The following is a 23,803-nucleotide window of genomic DNA, read 5'->3' as shown; positions in this document are numbered from 1 at the left end:
TTGGCTGTAGCTGACTTTGCAGAGGTGATCGCTGTTATTGGTTTGATTCCAGACGGCCCCAAGATGTTAATATGTTAACACAAAGTTTTGTTTTGTATTACCAAACTACGAAATAGCCTCTGCGAAGTGCAGAATGAAAGTGCATTTGAACGAAAAAGCCGCCAAACACATATCTTTGTAAAGTAAACAAGCCCCCCGCTGCATCCCTTATTCGATAGTTCCGAATTAGTTCTAAATTCGACAAATAAGATCTAGTTCGTTCTGCGTCCCGTTTTCTATAATTCCGAACCAGTTCTAAATTCGTCACTTTAGATATAGATTTCTAATGAAAAAAGAGAAATAAAATAGTTTTTTTAAGAGTCCCACATTTCGCTGATTTTGAACTGGTGGGGATCTACTTACTATCGGACTGGTTCGTTTTTGGCGATAAAGATCTCGTACGGAACTAGAAATTTTATGCACCAGTCCGCGGTTTCCCTGCAGGGAAGCGTTAGCTAAAAGTGAGAATGTGTTAGTGTGCCTAATTCATTTTGCATGTTGTCGTTCTCATCGTTACGCTCTTGCTTGTATACGTACACACGATGATTACGCTCTTTGAGCGTGTGCTCGTTCTCTGCCCATGCCTGGTCATAACCAGGGTTGCCACTGACGAAAAAAGATATTTACCATCCACTTGAAAAAAATATACCAAATCTTGGAAATATCTACCAATAATTTTTTTATAATTATTTTAACAAAAACCATAGTTTTGTTATTTTTTTATTTATTTTTTTTTATTTATTTTATTTAAAACTAGTTTTTTATTTTTTTTTTATTTTTTCAATAAGAATTAAAATTGTTTTTAAGAACTTTTTATTTAACTAGTTGTACGGTATTTGAGTCGTATTATTGGCATATTCTTAGTTTCCTTCAACCAAAAGCGGGAGTGATGAAACTAAAGGCAACAATGAAACTTCATTATTTGAAAAACTTTAACTCGAGTTATTACAGACAAAAACTGTGACTCAAAAAATTTATTTTTTTTTAATATTCGCAATATTTTTCGAGTAAAAATTCCAAAAAATATCATCTAAATTTCGAATTTTATACTCTGAATTTTTAGACCAATTTAAGGTATGGAGTTTTAAAGCAAATACTATTTGAGTATAGCCAACAATGTGCTGCTTAAAATTCCCGTTGATTTTTTTTTTTTTTTTTCCATTAATAAAAAATGTTGTTGATTTTTTTTTTGCGAACAATCATAGTGCGTAATTACATACCTGTAAATTTTTTCTTTATATTTAAATAAACATTTAAAATATTTAAGCAATCAAAAGCTCCTGGGGATTCCAGTAAAATTAGTTTTAAATAGAGCGCGATATGTTCGCCTTATATCGATATACATTTATACGTATGTATGTAAGTACATAAAAAGTATGCAAAGAAATTCATAATATATTTAAAGATAACTACGAAAAATAAATCGGGAACGGAAAGTTCATCAAAAATCTACCAAAATGAGAAAAAATTTACCTTTTTACCAACCCAAATTTTTTCTACCAATTTTGGTAATAATTTACCAAAGTGGCAACCCTGGTCATAACCCTCCGTGCGACGCAGAGAACATTTTCTATCTGGCAGCCCTAAAATGTATAAATTTTACACAAGATTTGGGCATACACAGACTTGTATGTAAATACAACAGGATCTTACTCAAGCTAAGACGTTGTTAACATGCCTACATAGTTTTCAAACAATAATGCAAAAGTCTTACTAAATAAAGCTAGAAAACAGCCACATACCCACCAAAAAAGTGTCGTGGTTCGGGGATCATACTAACCTTTCCTTATGTATTTTGATGCGCATAACACGAATCGGAAGTGCGTTTTGCCATATCATGGCAGGATATTTTTAACCTCAGAAAAGAGCAAAATGGACTTCAGATTCGTGATCAGGCCACAAAAACATAAGGGAGTAGGGTATTCCTGTCAAAAGTACATGACACGTTTTTTGTGGGCTTTGTTACTAGGAATATTATTATTCTCAGACTGGCTGCAGATTTTTCAGATGGTTTCTCAAAGTAAAATGTCAAAATTTTCCAGCCTGGTCCTCATTTATATAAACTGATATTAAAAAATGTCCAGGCTAGCGTTCAGATGTATTTATGTATGACGTGCTGGCATTTTTTATACGAATGGCTATACATTTATATATTCATCTGTATGCATATCAGTAGCTATATTAAGCATGTCAGACTCACCTGTTTTGGTTGACGTAATGACAATGATGGCAAGTACCACCAACAAGAATAACGCAATGTCGTTCACCGTTTCGCTGGCAACTGGCGGCCTCACTCGGGTCTTACACAACTTGGTCGCTGCATAATTAAACGCGATTTTTCGCATTTTACTCATTTTCCCAATCGTTCGCTTATCATCCATCGATGTATGTGTATTCCTTATTCGCATTGGAAGGCATACGAGTACAAAAACAAATAAAAAACGCAAGAAAAACTACCGAATTACTTCTCAACAAAAATAACAGTGAACAACTTTTGGTGATGCAACGGAAGACTCGCTTTTATTTAGTTGAAAAGGACCCACGAAGGCTGCAAGAAAAAAGGTGACGAAAGAAAAGTCAGTGAATCGTTAAAAAGGTCGCGCGTTTAATAAAATTTATATGAGGAAATTTCAATTTTAGATGAGTTTTAAAACTGCATACACACACACACTCTTTCTTTAATAGCCTACACACAGACAAACAGGAACTCACTGGTAGCGCTAAAAGGTTATGGCTGCAGGTGTATATTTAAAAATTTTAAATGGATGAGAAGTAACCGACCACTGGTCGTACCAGGGTGCGGTCTGCATCATTTCTTATTCAAAATGAATGTAATAGTAGCATTCGGCGCGAATTTTTCATGTAGCCATTAACGCATTAAGAGCAAAGTAATGTAAAGGTTGTAAAATGGTATTTGCAGAATATGTGGACACACATTAGGTAATCAAAAGTATTCCCATTGTATTACAACGCCGAAGAGATGCTTTGTTGTATGTACGTTAGGGTGGTACAAAAATGCATGCGGCGAGAAAAAGTTTAAAATGTTATGTTTTCCCACTAGAATTTTGCTAAATGGAAAAGAAGAAAATCGTATTTTTTTATTAAGAAAAAGATATTTAGAACCGCCTTAATCACATGAAGATTCCCATGTATGTATTTTATATGTATGGGGAAAACACTCTTTCGTAGAAATGTTAAGGAATTCTTGAAAATCAATATTTTTCGATCAAGGGACCCCGTTTCTCTTCAGGAGACTTCCAATAACAATACAAAGTTGTTTATTTAACATATTTTTATACTAATTATTTTTGATAGGTCCCCAAAACCCAAAAAAAAGGCGACGGGGAACCCATAAAAATTGTTAGCGTTAAAAAATGGTAACAGTCTCCTGAAGAAAACCACAGTTTTCGATCGAATACTATTTCTACAAAAAAGGGTTTTTTTCAAAATACGGGTATTCTTTTTTCCATTTAGAAAAATCCCAGGTGGTGAGAGCTTAACATTTTAAACTCTTTTTTTTTTTTGTTCACCCTAATGTGCATACATGCATATGCTTATATGCAGTTTAATCAATATAAGCCATTTAGCCTGTTCCGCAGTCGTCCAGGCTAAACAATTTTCTTTTTTTTTATTTGACGTAAGTAGTATACTGTTTCAGGATCTGATTGTGGACAGATCCTGCTACGCACAATTAAATTTTGGTAACAGCCAATGAAAACGCTTCTGTGACTACGATTTCAGGGTATGCATCTGGAATACTCCGTATTTTAACCGACGAGTCATCGGGGTGACTATTTCAGTTGCATGTTGCAAGTTTTATTCCTATTTCGGCCGATGTAGTCACCTGGATGAACACGAGTATGTAATGTACATATACATTAGGGTGGTCCAAATTTTCCTCCAGCCACCAGCCAGATCTGAAGAATATCAAAAATAAGGAGACTCATATTTTTTTTACTTTGAAATCGATTAATATTTACCCGTACCGCCAGGGGTTTAAGTTATCCATGTTTTATACATGGGGAGAATACATTTTTTTTGTAAACTTGCTATAAAAACATTAAAAATAAAAATTTTTTGATTTCAAAACTCCTTAAAAAATAACACTATGATGCTTGTTTAACTTAAAAGTTTTACTAAGTATGTTTTAATAGCCGAAAATCCTATCTGTTATATACAAAAATTCGTAATTTCATGTTTTCATTACCACATCACGCACGAACAGCTCAATGGGTGTATTTATTTCTTTTTTGCATTCTACACGATGGTTTCCGTAGGTTTGTGGTAAAAAATGTTGAAAAATAGGGTTGCCAGATATTTGAAAATTTAAAATTATTGAAAGGTAAATAAAATATGTAAGTATTTCCGCCAAAACTTAAAGCATTTGAAGATATTTAAAAAAATTTTTCGAACGGGGTTGCCACCTTTCTACCAAAAATAGAACAATGATTATTAAAAATTTAAGCTTATTTAATACCACAATATGCGTATCACATAAACGGTGTACGCATAAGCTTTAGCTTAACGTGTTTTTAAATAGGGTTGCCACCCATCTGTTAACTAACATGAGGTTATTATGTAAGTTAAGTGAAATGATGCAATGTCCACCACAGAGCAGATATGCACAATACTCCAAATCCTTGAAAAAGACTCACAAGATAAGTATCGATATGCAGCATCTATTTGTCAAATTCGAAGCCGCATTTTATTATATTCATTTATTTATTTGCATTCATTTATATTCCGCGAGCAACAGGTAGAATGTCGGTAAAAGCATAGACTGGCGACAACTTTTCGATAAAAGGTGGCAAAAAAGTAAATTCGTATGTAGTACCTGAATAATTATTCAAATGACGATTTGAAATATTATTCATTATAATGGGAGCAGAGAAAGGGATGACTGGTACTAAAAAGCCTAGGGCGGACAAGACTGCAAATCCGCTACTGAGCATATATAAAAACAAACTCGTTCATTTGGGATGACGGTTCCAGGTAGCGAAAGGATGCTGTGAAATTATTGTGCCAAATAAGCCATAAAAGGTACGCATTTTATAACCCATTTGACCGTTTTCGTTGTTATTCAAGCACACTTACGTACTCAAGTACATACATACATACATATGTATGTATGTGTTTTTGTGCAACAATTGTTAAGCAACAAATCCGAGGTGTGGGAAGCATTAACAACAGAAAACTGTAAAGGAAATACATGGATGGCGATAATAGCAGAAGCAGGTATTTGTGATAGCTCGTAAGGCCACATTTTCCTCCTTTCCTTTGTACTTATGTACATACTTTACTTTAGAATGCCCAAACAGTTCGTCCACCCACACGTCTCGCACAGCGGGATTCTTATTCATGTAAACTTAAAAGGCTGAATTGCGGGGGAGTGCCTTTCTTGTTATGTGTGTTGCCTGTGAACGTAGCTTTACATGACAACCGAACCAAAAGTGCACAGAGAATTTTACATAAAAGTTGCATAAATCCACGTATTTACAAGCAAACATGTTTATAGTATTTGTGCTTAAATATACATACACACATACATACATACGTGCACATGTATACTGGCACATGTCGTATGTGAATCCACGTGCAAAGGACCTCCAATGGGCGCGCTTATATTTAGCTCGCATTGCGTGAAGTATCCCTGCCAAAAGTGGGACCAGGTAAAATTTTAGTAAAGGACCACGCTACCGTGTAACCAACGACCTGACCATTTCTGGTCCAACGCTGCATAACATGGGACCACCTAGACAACTACTCCTTTTAGACCATAGACTAAACTTCATAAGATAATTTATAAACCGAATATTTGCTCATTTTCAATGATGATTTTTAACTTTAAATAGTAAACTCTATTATCGAAAAAAGCATTTTATTAAAATTCGCTTTCATAATATTCACATATGGCAACCGAATCAAATTGCCAATGGGCCACGAAAAGGTGATGTTCAACACATATATATACATATATCAGGTTTTTACGTTTGAAGTGGCCCAGGTCAGCATAACAAGTTACTAGTAAGCAACCTGGTCCTTTTACACATACTTTAAAACTACGTCCACGTACTAGTAGACCACCCGGTCCTCAAATTTTTGCAGGGATGTTATATCTGTACGCAAGTACATATGTACTAGGGATGCCAAAATATCAGGAAAATTGGGATCCCGGGATTTCGGGATATTTTTTAGGTAATCCCGGGATCCCGGGATTCAAATTCAGTCATAAATTTTATGAATATGAGTCAAACTTCAATATCTGAAAGCATTTAAACATACCATTAAATAAAATTATTTAAAACTTACGATAAACTGATTGTAAAACTCATATATCGCTAGCTTAGAGTGAAAAGTTGCCAACTTCATTTTTAAGGCCTGTATGCAGCTCTCAAGAAAAGCAAAAACTCCATATAAAATGACGTACAAGAAATGGCTAAGAAATTTTCTCGAGTCAAATTTCCTTAAGGCAGTACGCAGTTCTTAAGGAATTTACTACGCTTTCTACTACGGTTTTCTAAAGTTTTTTGTGAAAAAAAGAGCAGAAGGCAACCCAGGTTTGCAAGAGAAATATATGCCCGTTGCATTATTTCTTGAGGAAAGAGTGAGGCAACGGGCTGTGAAGTATCAAAAATGTCAAAATTCCTTGGACACACACACGAAATCATGGCAATTTTCTTTTTTCTTGACCGTTTTCTTGAGAGCTGCATACAGGGCTTTAATGAAAAATCATATTTTGATATAGGAGGCTAGATAAATTCAAATTGCATCGTTGCGAAAAGGGTTAAGGTCCTTGTTTTATGTCTTCTCGTTTATATTCAATGAAAGGAAAATTTGATAAGGCCAAAAATACTTCGAAAATTCGATAAGGCCAAAAAAGTTCGAAATCTTTTAATAGAGATCGAATCCCTCTGATTCTCATGGAGTTTTGCTTTGCTTTAAACAGGCAAAATGTTGTATTCAAAGTTTTGCGAAATACTTGAAGAAAATGGCTATACGAAGTTTTTTCCTCTCCTGTACAATCTTTACATTGGGACTTAGCAACTTTGCACTCTACGCTTGCGATATTTATTTATTAAATCAGACAAATTTTAAAGTAAAATATTTTTTTAATTGTATTTAAAAAACCATGTGATTGATTACGTTCCGTATACATCACAAATAATAATTTAAACACCAGGTACTTTTGAAAGTAACGATTAATAAAAAAACATAAAACAAAAATATACAAAAACAATTTATCTAAACATGTTTATTCTACTCTATAAAGAAATGGCGAATGGAGAATTTTTTGCTATTTTTTCGCAATTTACTAGAAATTTTGAGGGTGTACGAGTCAAACGGATCTCAGATCTCGGATTCAGCGGGTCGAAATACATGTTGGTAGTTGGGTCTGGTTAAAAACACATACCCCTTTTTTCGTCGGTGTTGTTATTATTGCACTTAAAATGTTTTCGTAAGAGCAGCAAAGCATTCAAAGCGGAGTCTTCTAAGCTTGACCTGCAGTTTTTACATACAAAACCTACTGATGAAAAACATATTTTGGCATCAACACTTTTAAGCTGAACTGTCAAAAGGTAGACATAATCCATTTGAAGGTAAATGACCCCTATCTCCTCCATTACAAAATATTTGAAATTCTTTTACCAGCACGTCGTTCAAATTATAAGTCTTTCGATTTGAGGAAGTTTTGAGTAGATTGATCTAAAAAATTAAAAAAAAAACTAGTAAATTCATTGAAATCTTCTTCAAAAAAGGCTCAGACTGCAATTTAAAAGTACAGTTTCAAGCTTTTTGTCAGTTGCAGTTAAAATGGCATTTTACAAAAATCATACTTCAAAATTCATAAACAAATTCTTACTATCGATTAGATATTTCAAAATTTTCGGGATCCCGTTATTAATGAAAGCAAATCCCGGGATTTCCGGGACGTCAAAAACACCGGTATCCCTGGATTCCGGGATCCCGGGATTGGCATCCCTAATATGTACATACATGCATATATGAAAAAGGCATTCAATGCAAAGGGAGCTTAAATTTTAATATTCCAAGAAAGCCTTGTAAGACGCATTTGGAAATACTTTGAATGTACCTAATATTTTCTCCGATTTGCATTTTACCTACAATATTTCAAACCGCATGGTGTCAACAATTCAATTACCAATCCCACTCGTTACTCTACAATCTGGGATATGTGTTATTGTAGCATAAGCAAAAACTAAACAAGTATGTAACCAAACATATTAAAATATGATGGTAGGCAAAATGAAAATGTTGGTCTAATGCAATCTGTGGCAAATAAATGTACATAAATTAGTTCGTATGGTATGTAAATGTATACTAGGGGGTGCCAAAATATATATAGATACATATATGTATACTCGTAAGCGCCATTTTTACTCAGTTTTATGTGCATATGTTCAACATATATGTATACGATTTTATTGCTGTAGGATAACAACTCCTATAGGATTAAGGCTGAAAGACTTCGCACTCCATCTAAAGATCGTCGCCCAGATTACTGTATGAAAACATCCGCCAGGCTACGAAGTATTTACCGAGACGAAAAACGAGAAAGCATATTGCTCATCTTGTGATAGACGAAAGAAATATTTCCAGTGTGTTAGATGTGCACACAATCCGAGGACTAAACATTGACTCAAATCACTATTAGCTTCACAACCAAAAATAAGTACAAAAGGAAGTATTTTTTTCTCAAATAAATGTCAGAAATAATCCACAAATTTATATCATGTATTTTTTTTTTGGTATCAAATAAAAAAAAAAATGTTTATTGGAACTAATTTTTTGAGACGTATAACGTACTTTTATTTGTTATACTTGCTTTACAAGATCAAACCAAATTCGTACATACTTGTACATCTACATTTTGTGCCAGTAATTGGAGGAACTCCGTAAAGGAAAAGGGTTGATGAGAACGTGTTAAGAGGGAATCGTCTGTATAGGGGAATCTATTTTAAAAGTTGCTGGGCATAGTTGAAAAATTACACAGTCACCTAAAAAAATTACGGGTATTGGAGATAAGGCTTTCTTATATATTTTAGGGCTCTAAAATCACGACGAATATTATGTGAGCACTTTTTTAGAGTAAGGAAAAAACACTGCCGTGATTGAAAAAACGTACTTCAGATTTCTAATCAGCGCATCAAAATACATAAGGAAAATATAGTCGGATCCCCAACTCCGAAACTTTTTAGTAGCTGAGTTATCAATGGAGGGCAAGAAGAAGTCTATTGTACTGCGTATACGGCTTCTAATGGATGGTTAAGAGCACCCCAGTGTACATAGATGAAGTGTTCTATAAATTTGTGTCAAATATTTTGAAACTAAATTTCGACAATTTGTAAGCAATGTTCAGATGTTAGGCCATGTGTGGTAGTTATCCAGGTCATCACCATTTACAGCACCTACACACATAACTATCAAAAAATATGTTTACTTGAACAATTGGGTAGATGCACATGTAGTAAATGTAGTTATTAGAATGAAAATTTATCAACCATAGCAAAATTTCCAACCGGTTTATATACAGGGTGGTGACGAATAACTGTTACCCAGTTTTATTTTTAATAAAAAGTTCCTTTATAGATTTTGCGAAAAAAGTATTTCATTGTGTATTTTCCACAAACTTTACTATAATTTGATTAATTTATTTTGAAATTTTAATTTTCTTTGGGTTTACCGGTTAATTTAATCCATATCTTCTGTAAACATAGGCAAATTTCCTTCTTTTTGAATTCCTTTTACTTCCCCTTTTTGTCCAACATGAGGCCTCATACTCAGAAATCGAATAGACTTGGAATTGCTGACTGGGCGGCCATTCTTTCGATCAACCCTATATAGTTTTCCTTTTTTTCTTTTTTTTATACAAAGTCTAAGCAAAAATACACCTGAAAAAGATGTGCGTACCGCATGTACATACTTATCTACCAAAGTTTCCACTGCTGGCAAATACAAATAAGGATTAGAATTTTAGATCTTATTAATAAAATTTAAGTAAAAACTGTGTAAATTAACAATAAAATACTTGCTTCGATAAATCTATAAAGGAACCCTCTATTTCATAGAAAAAAAATGTGTAGCAGTTTAGCAGTTCTTCGTCGCCACGCTGTACATACATAAGTACTTCAAATGACTCAGAAAAGCGTTTGACATAATTTATATACACACATACATATTTATTTTATATATGGTTGTCACCAAATCCTGTAGTTATGCTGGAGTTTTGCTGGTGACTGGTGCTGGAGATTCCATGCATCACCGACTGTTAGGCAAGTCGCTACCCTGCAGTAAAATTTAGAGACAGTCTCTTAAAGCGCTAGTTCCGCCCTACACATTTCAGAACCATCTCTGAACTAGTGCAAAACGGCTGCAGAGAGGTACAGTTGAAACTTTTGGTGTGTTAGTTGAGCTCTGTTGAGAAGTAAATGCAAAAATTCTCACTTCTCGTACAATACGAAAATAGCTCAGCGGGAAGACCTCCGACTCTAATATCGGTGGTCACGAGTTCAAATCGCGGTGGAGGCAGTTGTGATTTTCAGATTTAAGAAATTTAAATTGTTGAGTGCCGCTTAAAAATTTAAGAGAAAAGTGATCAAATAATATAAAAATAAAAAAATAAAAATTTAATAGAATGCAATCTGTAAAAGAACAGAAATATACGAAAAAATATCAAAAAATCGAATAATCAGAATTTCTTTTAATAAAAAGCTAATTGTCGCAGATCTGTCTAAAATGGAGCCAGTTTAGAATAGAAAAATAATCTAATAATTGAGTTTTAAAATTTTTTCTCATAGAAAAACGTACTGTCCCAGAACTGTTCAAAATGGAACCAGTTTAGAGCTAGTTCGAAAGTTCTGCAGAGGGGGGTAATTTTCACTTCGTAGGACATCGGCATGTAAAAAGAGACAGTTGAAAGCATTGCGTTGGGATAGATCGAGAACCAGTACCGCCTCTTAATGAGCTAGATTTGCGCTAGTCCTGAACTAGCGCGATTTACTGCAGGGTAGCGACAGGTTATGCATACGGACATTCAAACTAGTGTACAAGTGTACACACATACATATCGTCCACTTATTATGAAAATTGAGATATTAATGCAGTAAGGTAGCACAACTGAAAATACATCATTACAAATAAAAGTTACCGTAATGTCGTTATTACTTGTTGTTTTGCAGTGGTATGCCAATCTGCTAAGTCTAAAAAGAAATCAAGAAAAAAATATACACACGTCTGTATGTGTACACGATAACTCGAGATATCTCAACGAAATTTGAAATGTTGGTTACCCTTTAACCGAGGTAGGTTAGAAAAAATATATTTTTATGAAATTTTTGGAAAATGGGCGTGACCCCGCCCTCTTATGATGAAATGCTTTATCTCGGTAGCCCATTCACCAATCCGTACCAAACTCGATACGAGCCTTGGTTAGACTAAGATATCTGTTGAAAATCTTTGAAATCGTGCAATGACTACGCGCATCTACCATATAACGGTAATTTACAGAAACACGAAAACTGCGATAAATCACTTAAAATCGATGATTGCGATAACAATTAGATTACTATAAATTTTTGGATAATGGGCGTGGCGCCGCCCACTTATGACCACTCGGTAACCAATTTAACAATTTCTACCAAACTCGGTGCACTTAATGACCTTAGTACGGCAAAGCAATTTATTTTGAAAATTATTCAAATCGGACCAAAATTACACGCGCTTTCCGTATATCTAACTGTAAATTTCAGAAATACGGAAACTCTGATATTTCGATAACTGGGGACGCTAATTTACTCCAACTTAACAACAACAATCTCTTAGCAATAAAAAAGACTGCTTTAAACTTTTAGTAATTGGGCGTGGCACCGCCCTTTTTATGACTACAAAGGTGTATCTCGGTAATCACTCTATCGATTTGTACCAAACTTGGTTCATTTATATCATTGATTCTAACTCAGCTTATTATTGAAAATGTTCGAAATGGGGAGAAACACCCCTGCTTATCATGCAAAGGTAAATAATTTAGAGAAAGTTGAAACGACAATATTTGATACCTACGCCACGTATATAAAGTTCGGTTTCGCCCAAACTTATACTTCTTTACTTATTTTTAATTATTTTCCTTTAAAAATGGTACATTAAATTAATAAAAGCAATCATACATTCTACGAAAGAAAGGATTAATAAAAAAGGTTATTTTACCTGAATAACTCAGTGAGGGGGGAGACCAGTATGTTTGCATGTATGCATTTATATACAAAAAAAAATATTTATTGGTTCAAAAATGGGGGGGTAGGCACTGTGGCCAATGGTAAAGTTCTTTACCACCTCTGCACGGTTGTAGGCCATGCAGAGTCCGCAAAATGTTCCGGAAGCAGTGTCCGGAGGATGCATCAGACTAGACCGAGCATCCTTTGAAGTGCCATCTAAAACTTAAGAAAGTTCAATTACATGGCAGTTGAGAAGTGCATGTGCAAAAATTTCCTAAATTGCATAAAGGAAATGTTTGCACATACAGCAGTACATAACATGTATTTAGGCTCCCGGTGTTAGCAGACGCACCTAAACATTACCTATAATAAAACTTAAGTCTTTTATTTATATGCATACGAATAGGTTCTATACTACATATTTTTTTATTGCTTAGGCTTCATTCAATAAAGTATATTGATGCAAAGTGTTAAACTACGAGACTCAAAAAAACTAAATATAATAAGATATCAAATATGAAAGAATATAAAAAATACTGGTTTTACTTTCTCCTTAAGGCGCAGCGTAGGCGATGTTAAAAACATTGTATGCTTAATAGCATAGTATATCCATAGCTTTAATATTTAATTTTGTATTGTTTTTTTATCCAGCAAATCTACTTTTAAAACGTTTAAAATTATATTATACGTCGCACAGCAGCCAACAAGTAATTCCGCAATGACACGCGATACATAAAAATGTGATGAAATATTAAACCGCCGGTAATTTAGTGTATTGTACGAAAATATTCGTCTGTTGTACGAATTTAAAAAATATGTTTCTGCATTAGTACTTTATACTAAAGTATTAACTAAATTGGACGAATACAGAGATGAAGATTTCGTAAATTTTAAATAATAATAATAGTAATAGATTGGCGCTTACACATATGTTAGTGTTTGGCCGAGCTTCTCCACCGATTTGTGGCGTGCGCCTTGATGTTGTCACACAAAGCGGAGGGACCTACAGTTTTACGCCGACTACGAACGGCGATTGTATTTTTTTGAGAAGCTATTTTTCATGGCACAAATACACTCGGAGGTTTGCCATTGCCTGCCGAGGGACGACCGCTGTTAAGAAAAACCTTTTTTGCATATATGTAAGTCTGCAACAGCTTTATTTTGAAATTGGATGATTATTGCTACTGAAACAAGAAAACTTCAATTACAGATTAGGAAAATATTACCAACAAAAAAGTTAGAAAATTTTTTGTCCCTCCTGAAAAATTACAAAAAATGGACTTAGCAGGTTTGCACACTAAGCCAACGACATGTCGTTTCACGAAATTTATGCGCACATATACTTACATAAGTATTCACAAGTTCATTTTGTGTGACATGAGTGCGTAGTATTGTTTGAAAGAGAAGTTTGTCTGTATAAGAAAGTTTCTAATGTAGCGTATGTATTTGTATGTTATCTTCACAGCAACATTTTATGGCCCAACATGTGGTAATTACGGACACTCGCACTCCTTCGGTGATTTACCGCCAACTTTGACCGGAAATGTGCGCTCTAGTAACTCTTGCTTACTTGCTTGTCATGTAGTTTTATATATATATATATATACTAGGGATGTTTTGAGATCCCGAAATCCCGGGATTTGCTTGCATTAATCCTGGGATCGCGGAAAATTGAAAACATTGTATTGATAGTAAGAACTTGTTTATGAATTTGAAGTATGATTTTGGAAAAATGCCGTTTTGACTACAATTAACAAAAATATTGAAACCATGATAAAATCATTACAAGGTAAATTCATTCTCTCATTTCGTCGGCCATGATTTTTTTCTGACGTTTGCCAACATTTTAATATCATATAAAATTGAAAATAAAAAAATTAAATTGTTCACAATTGTTGTTGTTTGAGATTGAAAATGAGAATGTGTGTGTGAGTTTGAGTTTTGATTTTAAAATTATATTGTTGGCAAACGTCAGACTGCCTCTCAATGGTTTTACCTTGTTATGTTTTTATCATGATTGAAACTATACTTTTAAATTGAAGCCTGAGCCTTTTTTGAAAAAGGTTTAAATGAATATTCTCATAGTAACGCTAATGTTAACGAAACGGAAAGTTTTAAGGAAAAGTTACATAATTTTTTAAATCAATCTTCTCAAACCTTCTCAAATCGAAAAACTGAAAATTTATCGGACGTGCTGGTAAAAGAAGTTCAAATATTTAGTAATGGAGGAGACAGGGATCATTATCTTCAGAAGGGTTACGACTACCTTTTGACTATTCAGCCTAAAAGTGTTGAGTTCGAAATAACAGGGGCATAACTATTATAAGAGAAAAGAATAAAAGTCAATCAATAATCATTATAATAAAATAAATAATAAAAAAATATATAATAAATATAATAAATATAATAAATAATAAAATATAATAAATAATAAATAAATAAAGTCATCTATAATTATTATTCAAGGACTTATATTATAAAAGTCCTTTCATAATAATTATCATTGAGATAAATATTTTTAAGTCTTTAAAGACTTTTATTTTAAGACTTATATTATAAAAGTTTTTTCATAATAGTTATGAGCTCGAAAAAATTGTTTAAGTCTTAAAAGACGGGACTAGTTGGGGCCAAGTACGGGGACAGGTGGGGACCAGTTCGGGACTAGGTGGGGAGTAGTTTGGGCCCAGTTGGGGCTTGGTTTGGACTCCATTCGAGAGTATATACCCAATTTTTTGGCACTCATAATTATTATCAAAAGGCTTATGATAAGAGTCTTTGAAGACTTAAAAATATTTATCTCGCTGGTAATTATAATGAAAAGACTTATATTATATAAGTCTTAAAAGAGTAGTTATCGATGACTTTAAAAAATGTAATTATTACCAAAAGGCTTTTATAATTCTAATGAAAATTTGGATGACTTTTTTAAAACTCCACCATGAAATAATTATTATTCTGGGTCTCTGCCGAAATATGTTTTTCATCAGCAGGTTTTGTGTGTAAGAACTTCAGAGCCAAATTAAAAGACTGCGCTCTGAATGCTTTGCCGGACTTGTTTAAACATTTTAAGTGCAATAATAACAACACCGACACAAAAAACAATTGTGCGCTTTATGGAGTAGAATAAACATATTTAGATAATTTATTTTTGTACATTTTTGTTTAATGTTTTTTTTTATTAATCATTACTTTCAAAAGTGCTTGGTACTTACATTATTATTTGTGATGTATTCGTTCCTCAATCACATGGTTTTTTAAATTCAATTTAAAAAATACATTACGCTAAGATTTGTCTTTATTAAAAAATATATGAATTTGACAATCAGTTTATCGCAAATTTTATACAGTTTTATTCATCTCATATTCATAAAAGTTGCGTCTCAATTTGAGTCCCTGGGTAAATCCCGGGATTACTTAAAAAATATCCCGAATTCCCGGGATCACAATTTTCCGCATATTTTGGCATACCTAATATATACGTATGCACTTTTACACCTTTTGTGACGTTTGTCACATCGTCCTTACACTTTGTTTTTACTGCCAACTCACGTGTCACACATCAGTTGCAAGTTAATGCCGTTGTTAATATTTTCTGCAAAATCGCAGCTCGTTTTCATTTGACCCTTTTCAATTGACTTTGAGATATTTAATTAAGTTTTTTTAAGTTTACTGATTGTTAAGCTTAAAGAATGGCTTTAAGGCATTAAGATATTGAACACATTTTATTTATGTACTTTGGATCATACCGGAAAAAGTAAGCCGTATACCCCTGACTCTAACTCTTTTGAATCTCTTACGACTCTTGGTTCGGAAAAAATTATATATTTTACAATTTCCTTAATACTTTTTTCGAGGTTAGTCTTCCACGACAACCACCTCTCCAACTGGAAGCACAAGCAGAACGCCTCTAATTAAGGAAGGAGTTGCATTGGATAGCTCAGAATTTCTCACGAATAAAACGAGGACCATTGTTGGCTGGCTGTGGATGTAAAGCCCAGGCTCTTGTGATTCAGATCATAAAGGCATGTTTCGAAACCTACATCCACTACAACATCCATCCATATAGGCAATCTACTGGCAAATGCTTTAGCCCAGCTACTCCGTTCACTTCCACAATCCAGAAAAAGGGATGAGTGGTTGCCTGCCTCATGCTGAATATGGGCAATGTTATTTCACCTCGTTTCACATCTTTTAATTCCATTTTTATTGGAATAACATCAAATTGATACCTCATTTTCTCTGCTAACACACCCATACACATTAGTTAATATTTTATGAATAGATATTTTTACTTTTCTTCGCTGCCATGTTAATTGGCTAAGTTTTCCACAATCATCCTTAAAATGTTCATTACTTGACTATTTGAATCCGATCCAAAACAATTAAGGGCCAAATTCACAGTGCGTAGATTTTTGTACTGAAAATCTGTAGTTAACTGCCGATTCTAAGTTAACTAAACACTGTGAATTTAGCCCTTAACAATCGAGAGCATTTTCAAATTAAATTGTTCACTCATATGGATACATAAATATGTATGTATGTACATGTATAATTACTATACAACCAGTTGATAACACAAATTATATAACACACTTTTGTATATGGGGCGTTCCATACCAAAACCGACGGGGTTCACACTTCTCGTGTTTTTGTTTTGTTTCAAATTTTTAGGGTTCATGCATAAACATAAATAATAAGTAAATATGAAATTTGAGCTTGATTAATGCATTTTTAAAAAGTTTTTTAAAAAGTTTTTCAAGAAAAATAATTTTTTAAATATTTCTTTACATAGAGAATTTTTATGATTTTGTGTGATTTTTTTCAAATTTTTTCCGCGCCCCGTTCTCGAGATATTTGGAAAACTATTGAATCGATTTGTTTTGGTTTTTGTGCTGTAAAGTTTTTAAAAATGTATTAATCAAGCTAAAATTTGATATTTATTTATTGTTTATGTTTATGCGTCAACACTTAATATTTGAAACAAATCAAACACATGAAGTGTGAATCCCGTCCGTTTTGCTATGGAACGCCCCATATAATACATATTTAAACCCATATGTAGCTGCATAGCCACTTACGTATGAATACCTACCCAGCGAGACAAAGCGAAATAAATTCATAATTCAATAAATGTACCACTTCTTATTCTAATGAGTGTCCTCTAACCGGGGTTATTTCAAAGTATACCCATGGCGTTTTTTAAACTATTTACTGTCGCTGAAAAAAAAATTCTGGAAGTCCGATAGTTTTCCCTATCTATCTCTGCTCATCTGGTGGAATACCAAAATCCCAAGTACGTGAGTCGGCTTGCCCGAAGAGATTGCCGTTTATATAGGAAATGGTGATCGATCGGAGATAACTTGCTGGTATACGCCATCGTTGGAGCATTGGAGTAGTAGCAAATTGTCCTGTGATGGCCGAGGCAAGAATTCTTACTGCGAAGTTTTTTACGTCAAAAGGTCCTCAGTGCGTTTCTTATTAAGACACGTTCACAAAGATTTTTAAACTTAATTATCCGCTGGATTGTTCCGCAGGTCTTTTTAATTTTTCCTCAGAAGAACACAAATCGGTGTTAAGAAGGAGTTATTTCCTTCCCTTCTATATTTCTGTGGTTAGAAAATCAGCAAACAGCGGCGTTGACATACTATTTGGCTAAGTCATCTAAGTGATGCCCGCGATGCGTACAATTTTTCTACTTAACTATATAGAGAATTTCCCTGGAATAGACTACGAGGAATTGTCTGATAGCGAACTGGGGCTCATCGACTTTGTCGGGGCTCTAAACATGGAAGTATGCAGTAGCTGTTTTCAAATCGAAACACAACAAAACCAAATCGATCGTATTGTGATAGACGGAAGGCACGCTTAAAGTGTTTTAGACGTACGTACACTCCGAGGCCAAAACATCGACTCGGAATACTATCCACTTGCCTCTGTGTGTGTGTGCAGGAAAAGCTTTTTGTCGAAAAGCTGCTGTCACCACAGACGACCACTGCATTCGCTACCCTACCCTCACACTTGCTCTCAGAGAGCACTCTTCAACAAACCTACATACGCAAGCAGTGGAAACGTATTTCCCGCTCATTAAGTACCGCCGAAGAAAGTCGGATTTCAGTGAGGCCGAAAGAACAACTGGTACGATGGGGAGTGTCCAGAAGCTGTAGAGAAAAAATATGCCGAAGACACGGCCACGCTGCGATCTAGCGTAACGCAAGTTGTTTGGTATCGATATAGAGAGCTGAAAAGAGAAGCAAGAAGGCTTGAAACGATGGGCAATCGGAGGAACACCTGAAAATGTTATCAAAAAGCAAGGAAACTTAAGGAAGACATCAAAACCGGAGCGAATTTCTGAAAGTACAAGCACGACAACCTAGTGTGATAGATGAGCAGAGCATGTTTAAATTTAGGAGGGAACACTTATCTATTCTTCAATTTTGCAATAATTATTATTATATTACATATTTCCGATTATTATATTATTTCCGATGCGCCTTACTACACGTCTCCGTAGAGTTTGCATGATTTTTAACATTTCTGACATTAATTCCACTGACATGGAATAGTGTCACCGCTGAGATAACCAAAAAATTCTCAACTGAACGACATTGAGGAAAATTTGTGGGATTGAGTTCTTTTGAAAAATATGGATTTTTCGTGAATCCAAGTCGTCGTTTTCTTTGCCTAATGCGATGATCCTTTATAGATTGGCGCTTCTCCTCCGATTTGTGGCGTGCGCCTTGATAATGTGACACAAAGAGGAAGAACCTACAGTTTTACGCCGACTCGGAACGGCGATTGTGTTTTTATGAGAAGCAATTTTTCATGGCTTAAATACGCTCGGTGGTATCTAGGCGCGACCACTATTAAAAACAAAAACGCTGCAGCGATCGCCGCGATAATACTTTATATGTCCAAAATATATACATAGTTATTGTCACTTTAAAACGGTATCAAAAAGATTTTGAAATTCCGTTTTTAGAACTCGCGATAAATAGAATAGAATAACGCTTGGTTCCAAATTAGGCCTAAACTTATTTATTATATGCTATATGATCGCCGTTGTAGAATCAGTAATTTTCAACCAAATATAAATTACTCAAGGGGAACTAACTTTCATCATCTAAAATGAGCATTGTTTTGCTAAAGTTTCTAGCGAGCCAACGACATTGTCTTTGACTGTCAAACTTGGATTTACTTGTAACGAATTCGAAAAATATTCGTATCATTTGATGCGAATACGAATGTTTAAAATGATACGAATCATTCGCATAACGGATGCGAATGCAAATATTCGCAACACCCCTAATACACATGTATGTATGAATGAATATAAGCACGAATGGATGTACATATGTATTAGGAATGTTAATCCCGGGATCCCGGTATTTTTTTGGTTCCGAAAACCCCGGAATTCTGGCAAATAGTCCCGCGATTTTCGGGATTTGTACTTTGCACTGATGGCAATAATAGAAACTCCTTTTCTTGACCAGAATTGGCTATATTTCTTTTTTTTATTTAATAACTAATATTTTTTATAAATGTCTAGCTCATATAACACAGTGCGATAATAAATTTCATACACAAAAATCAATATATTCGCGAAACCATGGGCCATATATTGTAAGATTGGGTTTTTAGTTTATCACTCTGAGGTCAGTAGTTTAAAAATGATTTAAAAAATTTGGTGAAATGTGCTTAGAGAAGAAGTAGAGTTCTGTAGAATTTAAACAAATTAAATTTTTGGTGCATAAGAACTGGTAAGTATTGAATTTCCTTTTAAACTTTTATACTTTAAATTTCGCAATATTTGTTTTTGAAAAAATTATATGTTAAGGACTTATATGAACTCGATAACTTCCTCCTATTCGTCCTTGTGATCCCAAAAAATTTCAATTTTTTATTCTACATTGCATTGAATTTTTTACATAATTTTTGGAATTAATCATATCTTTGAAATTACAAAGTCCGTTAAAACAAATCCTGATGTCAGAGAGAAAAAATAAAAACGCCACTTTAAATAGAAAAGTAGGTTTCAACCCCATTTATTTATTATTTATTTTATCGTAGGTGAGGTAGATTCAATTTTTTCCATTTAAGTTTTTGAAAGTAATAAATATCTAAATATCGGAACTAATCCCGGCATCCGGGAATTGTGGTAATGACATCGCGAAAATCCCGGGATTGTAAAAAGCGAAAAAATTAACATCCCTAATATGTATGTACATATGTATGTATGGACGTAGTTGTGTTTATATTCCATAGTTGTTTTTATAATTAATTATGCGTAACATGTGACTCCAAACAACACGACCGACTGACCGAGTTATGGTTTCTCGTAGCTGACAAAATCAGAGGGCATCCGTCGTCATCTGTATCGTCAACAACATTTGCCGCCAATTAACTTCGCGCGCATTTACAAATAGACTAACACAATATTAAATATGTAATCGCACAACGGTAGGCTATACATATATAAGTACATATTTATATACGAGCATGTATATATGTAGGTATATTAACACCAGAGTATGCTTGCAATTAGCGAACGTGCTGTTTCCTTTTCCCCCTTTTTCGCACTTCGAAAACTGTTATATTTGATGCCTCACTGCCAGTTACACTAAATATTTTGACTTCCATTTCCGTGACAGGCGCGTACAAGTACAGTTAGAGAATAAGGCATATTTACAGGCGCACAAGCTGGTGGTAGCAGATGTGGAGCGCAAATATAAGTGAGTGGAAAATTTGGAGTCGTTAGATTGCGGCGAATTACTAATGAACTCTCTGATATTTGGTTTCCATTTAATTGTTGTTGTTTGCTACACGTTTATGTTTGTTCGCTTACATATTTGCCATTTCACCGTCACTGCTGTCATTGAAAAATGTCACAGCAAATGTGAAATTTGTCACATCCAATTAACAACTCATTCGCTCATAACGCTTGCATGCCCACACGCCTAGCGATTGAGGGGCTGAGTGGTTGAATGGCAGTCACAGCCACATTTTTAGACATTTTCGTTTAGTTGAAGCAGATATCATTTATCATATGTAGTCGGGAAAATATAGATAGTATGTAAATATGTACGAATTCTGGAAACTAATTTTTATATCCATTTTTAATTCAAAAACAAATATGTACTTAGATACTTTTTATAGACGAGCTCACTCATAAAAAATATACCGTAATGTAGCGTGCGCATAAAAACGCACACACACACACACACACACACGCAGAAAAGTGATAACAACGAAAACTATTACTTAACCAAAGAAAAAATGCGCGAATTGCATAGCGGTGCCACTCACATTCACTCGAGTTTTTGTTGATGCCGAATTTTATATGTATGTATGTACATATGTACGAGGATGATTATATACGCAGATATAATGACGCGCGCAATTCCACACATAAACCGAAACGCTCGCACGCCCACACCCAAACACTGAGATAAACTTTATTGCAGGTATTGTTAATGGGAATATTCCCTTCCGTACAGTGAACCAATAAATATGACAGCGTGGTGATGACTAAATGATGCAGTGGTCCGTCGCATGTTGGCTGCTAGCTCATGTGATTCAACATCGAGAGCGCGTCGCAGGTGTGGTGAAATTCTACTATGACGGCTCGGAGAGAAATTGCGCGAAGTACACAAAAGGATGCTGTGAAACAGCTGATACGAGTATATAAGGAGTTGAAGTGAAGCGGTATTTGGCTGCCGTACAAGGTAGCTTCAGAGAGAGGGAGAGAGAGCTGAAGTTATCAGGATATATACATAGTGTAGAAAAAATGCCGAGCGCGAGAGTATTATCCGAAAGGATGCCACAGTGAGTGATAAGAAAGCTTCACGAAGCTCGTTGCATGTACCTAGTCGTATGTACATATTTTAAATTACATACATATATACCGAGAAATATGTGTGATTATTCCTTACAGGTAGTATATCAACAAAAGTTTAGCGAAAGCAACCTTGACAACCAGCCAGGTTTCTACACTCTGCTTTGGAAATAAAGTTAAGACGCTCAAAGTTAACATTGCAGTTGGTTAGTAAATTAAAAAATCATAACTCAGTAAAAAGGTGCTTTGTATACCGGTGAAGAGTCCCTTAGGTTAAAAACCTTAAAAATCTTCGACTCTCTTACTGATTACCAAAACAATGTGGGTTATTTAATGCCTAATTCTAAGCGGTGCGGACGAATTGCAATGAGCTATACCGGCTATTCACATAGAATTTGTTCTTCATATGAGAAGGTAGGCAATTAGTACATAAGTAGGAAATAAGTTATTTGATCTCAATACCCGGTAATGGGTTTGGAATTCGGACCCGCCACGCAAATAACAAGTTCAATGAAAAGACTAAATAAGTCTCCGATAATTGGCACTACAAAATATGTTTACGTCCCTCGGAGACGAAGCAAGATGCACGATTGACGAGACGTGGAAAGTACGCGCCCTCTATATCGTTGGCTGAGTGGAAGATCAACCTATCTCGGCAGCCAGTTCGAAAACGGTCTATCTCAAAAAACTTTTCAAGAACGCCCTATCTCAGCTGCCGATTCAAAAACTCCCTATATCAGCATATTTTCAATACATTTTGAAGTGATATAGGGCGAAATACCTAATTAATCACGTGGTAATAGACAGAAGAAAATCCTCGAGCATTCTTGAAGTCCGTACCATCCGAGAAGAATACATGCAGCAACTACTGGCAACTGGCTTTCAATCTGTCAAAAATTAAAGACTCTTCATGGTCCGTGAAACCGGCAGTAGGATTTCAACTTTCTTCGCATCGCTGTGCAATAGGTATTTAGCTACACAAGCCGAACAACTATTAAGGCGAAGAGTTCCGAAATCAGAGATCTTTTTTTCGATTTGAAATCAATTTTTGACAGCGCGAGGAGAAAGTGACTCTACGACGTCACGTCTATATTCTGAGTCCTCACAAAACTTTTGACGTTGTAAACTTTTGTAAATTGACGTTGAGTACAATATGATATTGACATCATTGACCTTAACGACAAAAACTTGAGTACAGTATTTTTCAGCTTGAAATAGGGAACTTAGATGGTTGGACCAGCGGTAGGCGAGAACAAGAAAAATCAAATCTTGGCAGCATATAGAGTCTTCGCGTTTTGGGACACACGTCACTTTTAGCAGTTATAACTTTGAAGTAAGTAGTAAAGGGATCTAGCATAAACACTATCAATAATGTCACCCTGGAGTCTGAGCGATGGATAAGTCTTTCCAAAAGGTAATACTTTCTGTGGCGCTGAAATATGAACGACGACAAACAAAGATAATAACGCTTTGGGGACGTTCGATCGAATTATTCTACGCAATATTTTGGACACCGTTTACGTGGGTGATGGGTACCGTAGAACATAGAATGACGAACTGTGCGAGCTTTTTAACGACATGGACATAATTAAGCGCATAAAAATAGCTAACAAAATGGGCAAGTGCAAAACGACTTTTCTGCACTCATTATGAACAACTGACGCAAATTCGCAAAGGATCTAACCATTTGAGGAAGGTTTTT

The 23,803-nt window shown here is 34.8% G+C and overlaps 1 long non-coding RNA gene across 1 annotated transcript in view; it reads right to left on the bottom strand.

The window, feature by feature from the left end:
- Window positions 1-21,769, bottom strand: part of LOC108358444 (uncharacterized) — a 29,826-nt gene extending 8,057 nt beyond the window's left edge. Inside the window, exons 1-2 of the long non-coding RNA XR_001846778.1 lie at window positions 21,573-21,769; window positions 2,240-2,587 (exon numbers count right to left, since the gene is read on the bottom strand). This is a non-coding gene — a long non-coding RNA (uncharacterized LOC108358444). The remainder of the gene's footprint in view (window positions 1-2,239; window positions 2,588-21,572) is intronic.
- Between the last annotated feature and the right edge of the window lie 2,034 nt (window positions 21,770-23,803).

This window comes from Rhagoletis zephyria, unplaced genomic scaffold (genome assembly GCF_001687245.7).
Source record: "Rhagoletis zephyria isolate East Lansing unplaced genomic scaffold, Rhagoletis_zephyria_1.1 Rzeph_scaffold_00009, whole genome shotgun sequence".
In the NCBI taxonomy this organism is placed as follows: Eukaryota; Metazoa; Arthropoda; class Insecta; order Diptera; family Tephritidae; genus Rhagoletis; species Rhagoletis zephyria.
Note: the sequence above shows the minus strand (reverse complement) of the source record. Positions and strands in the feature narration are given on the sequence as shown.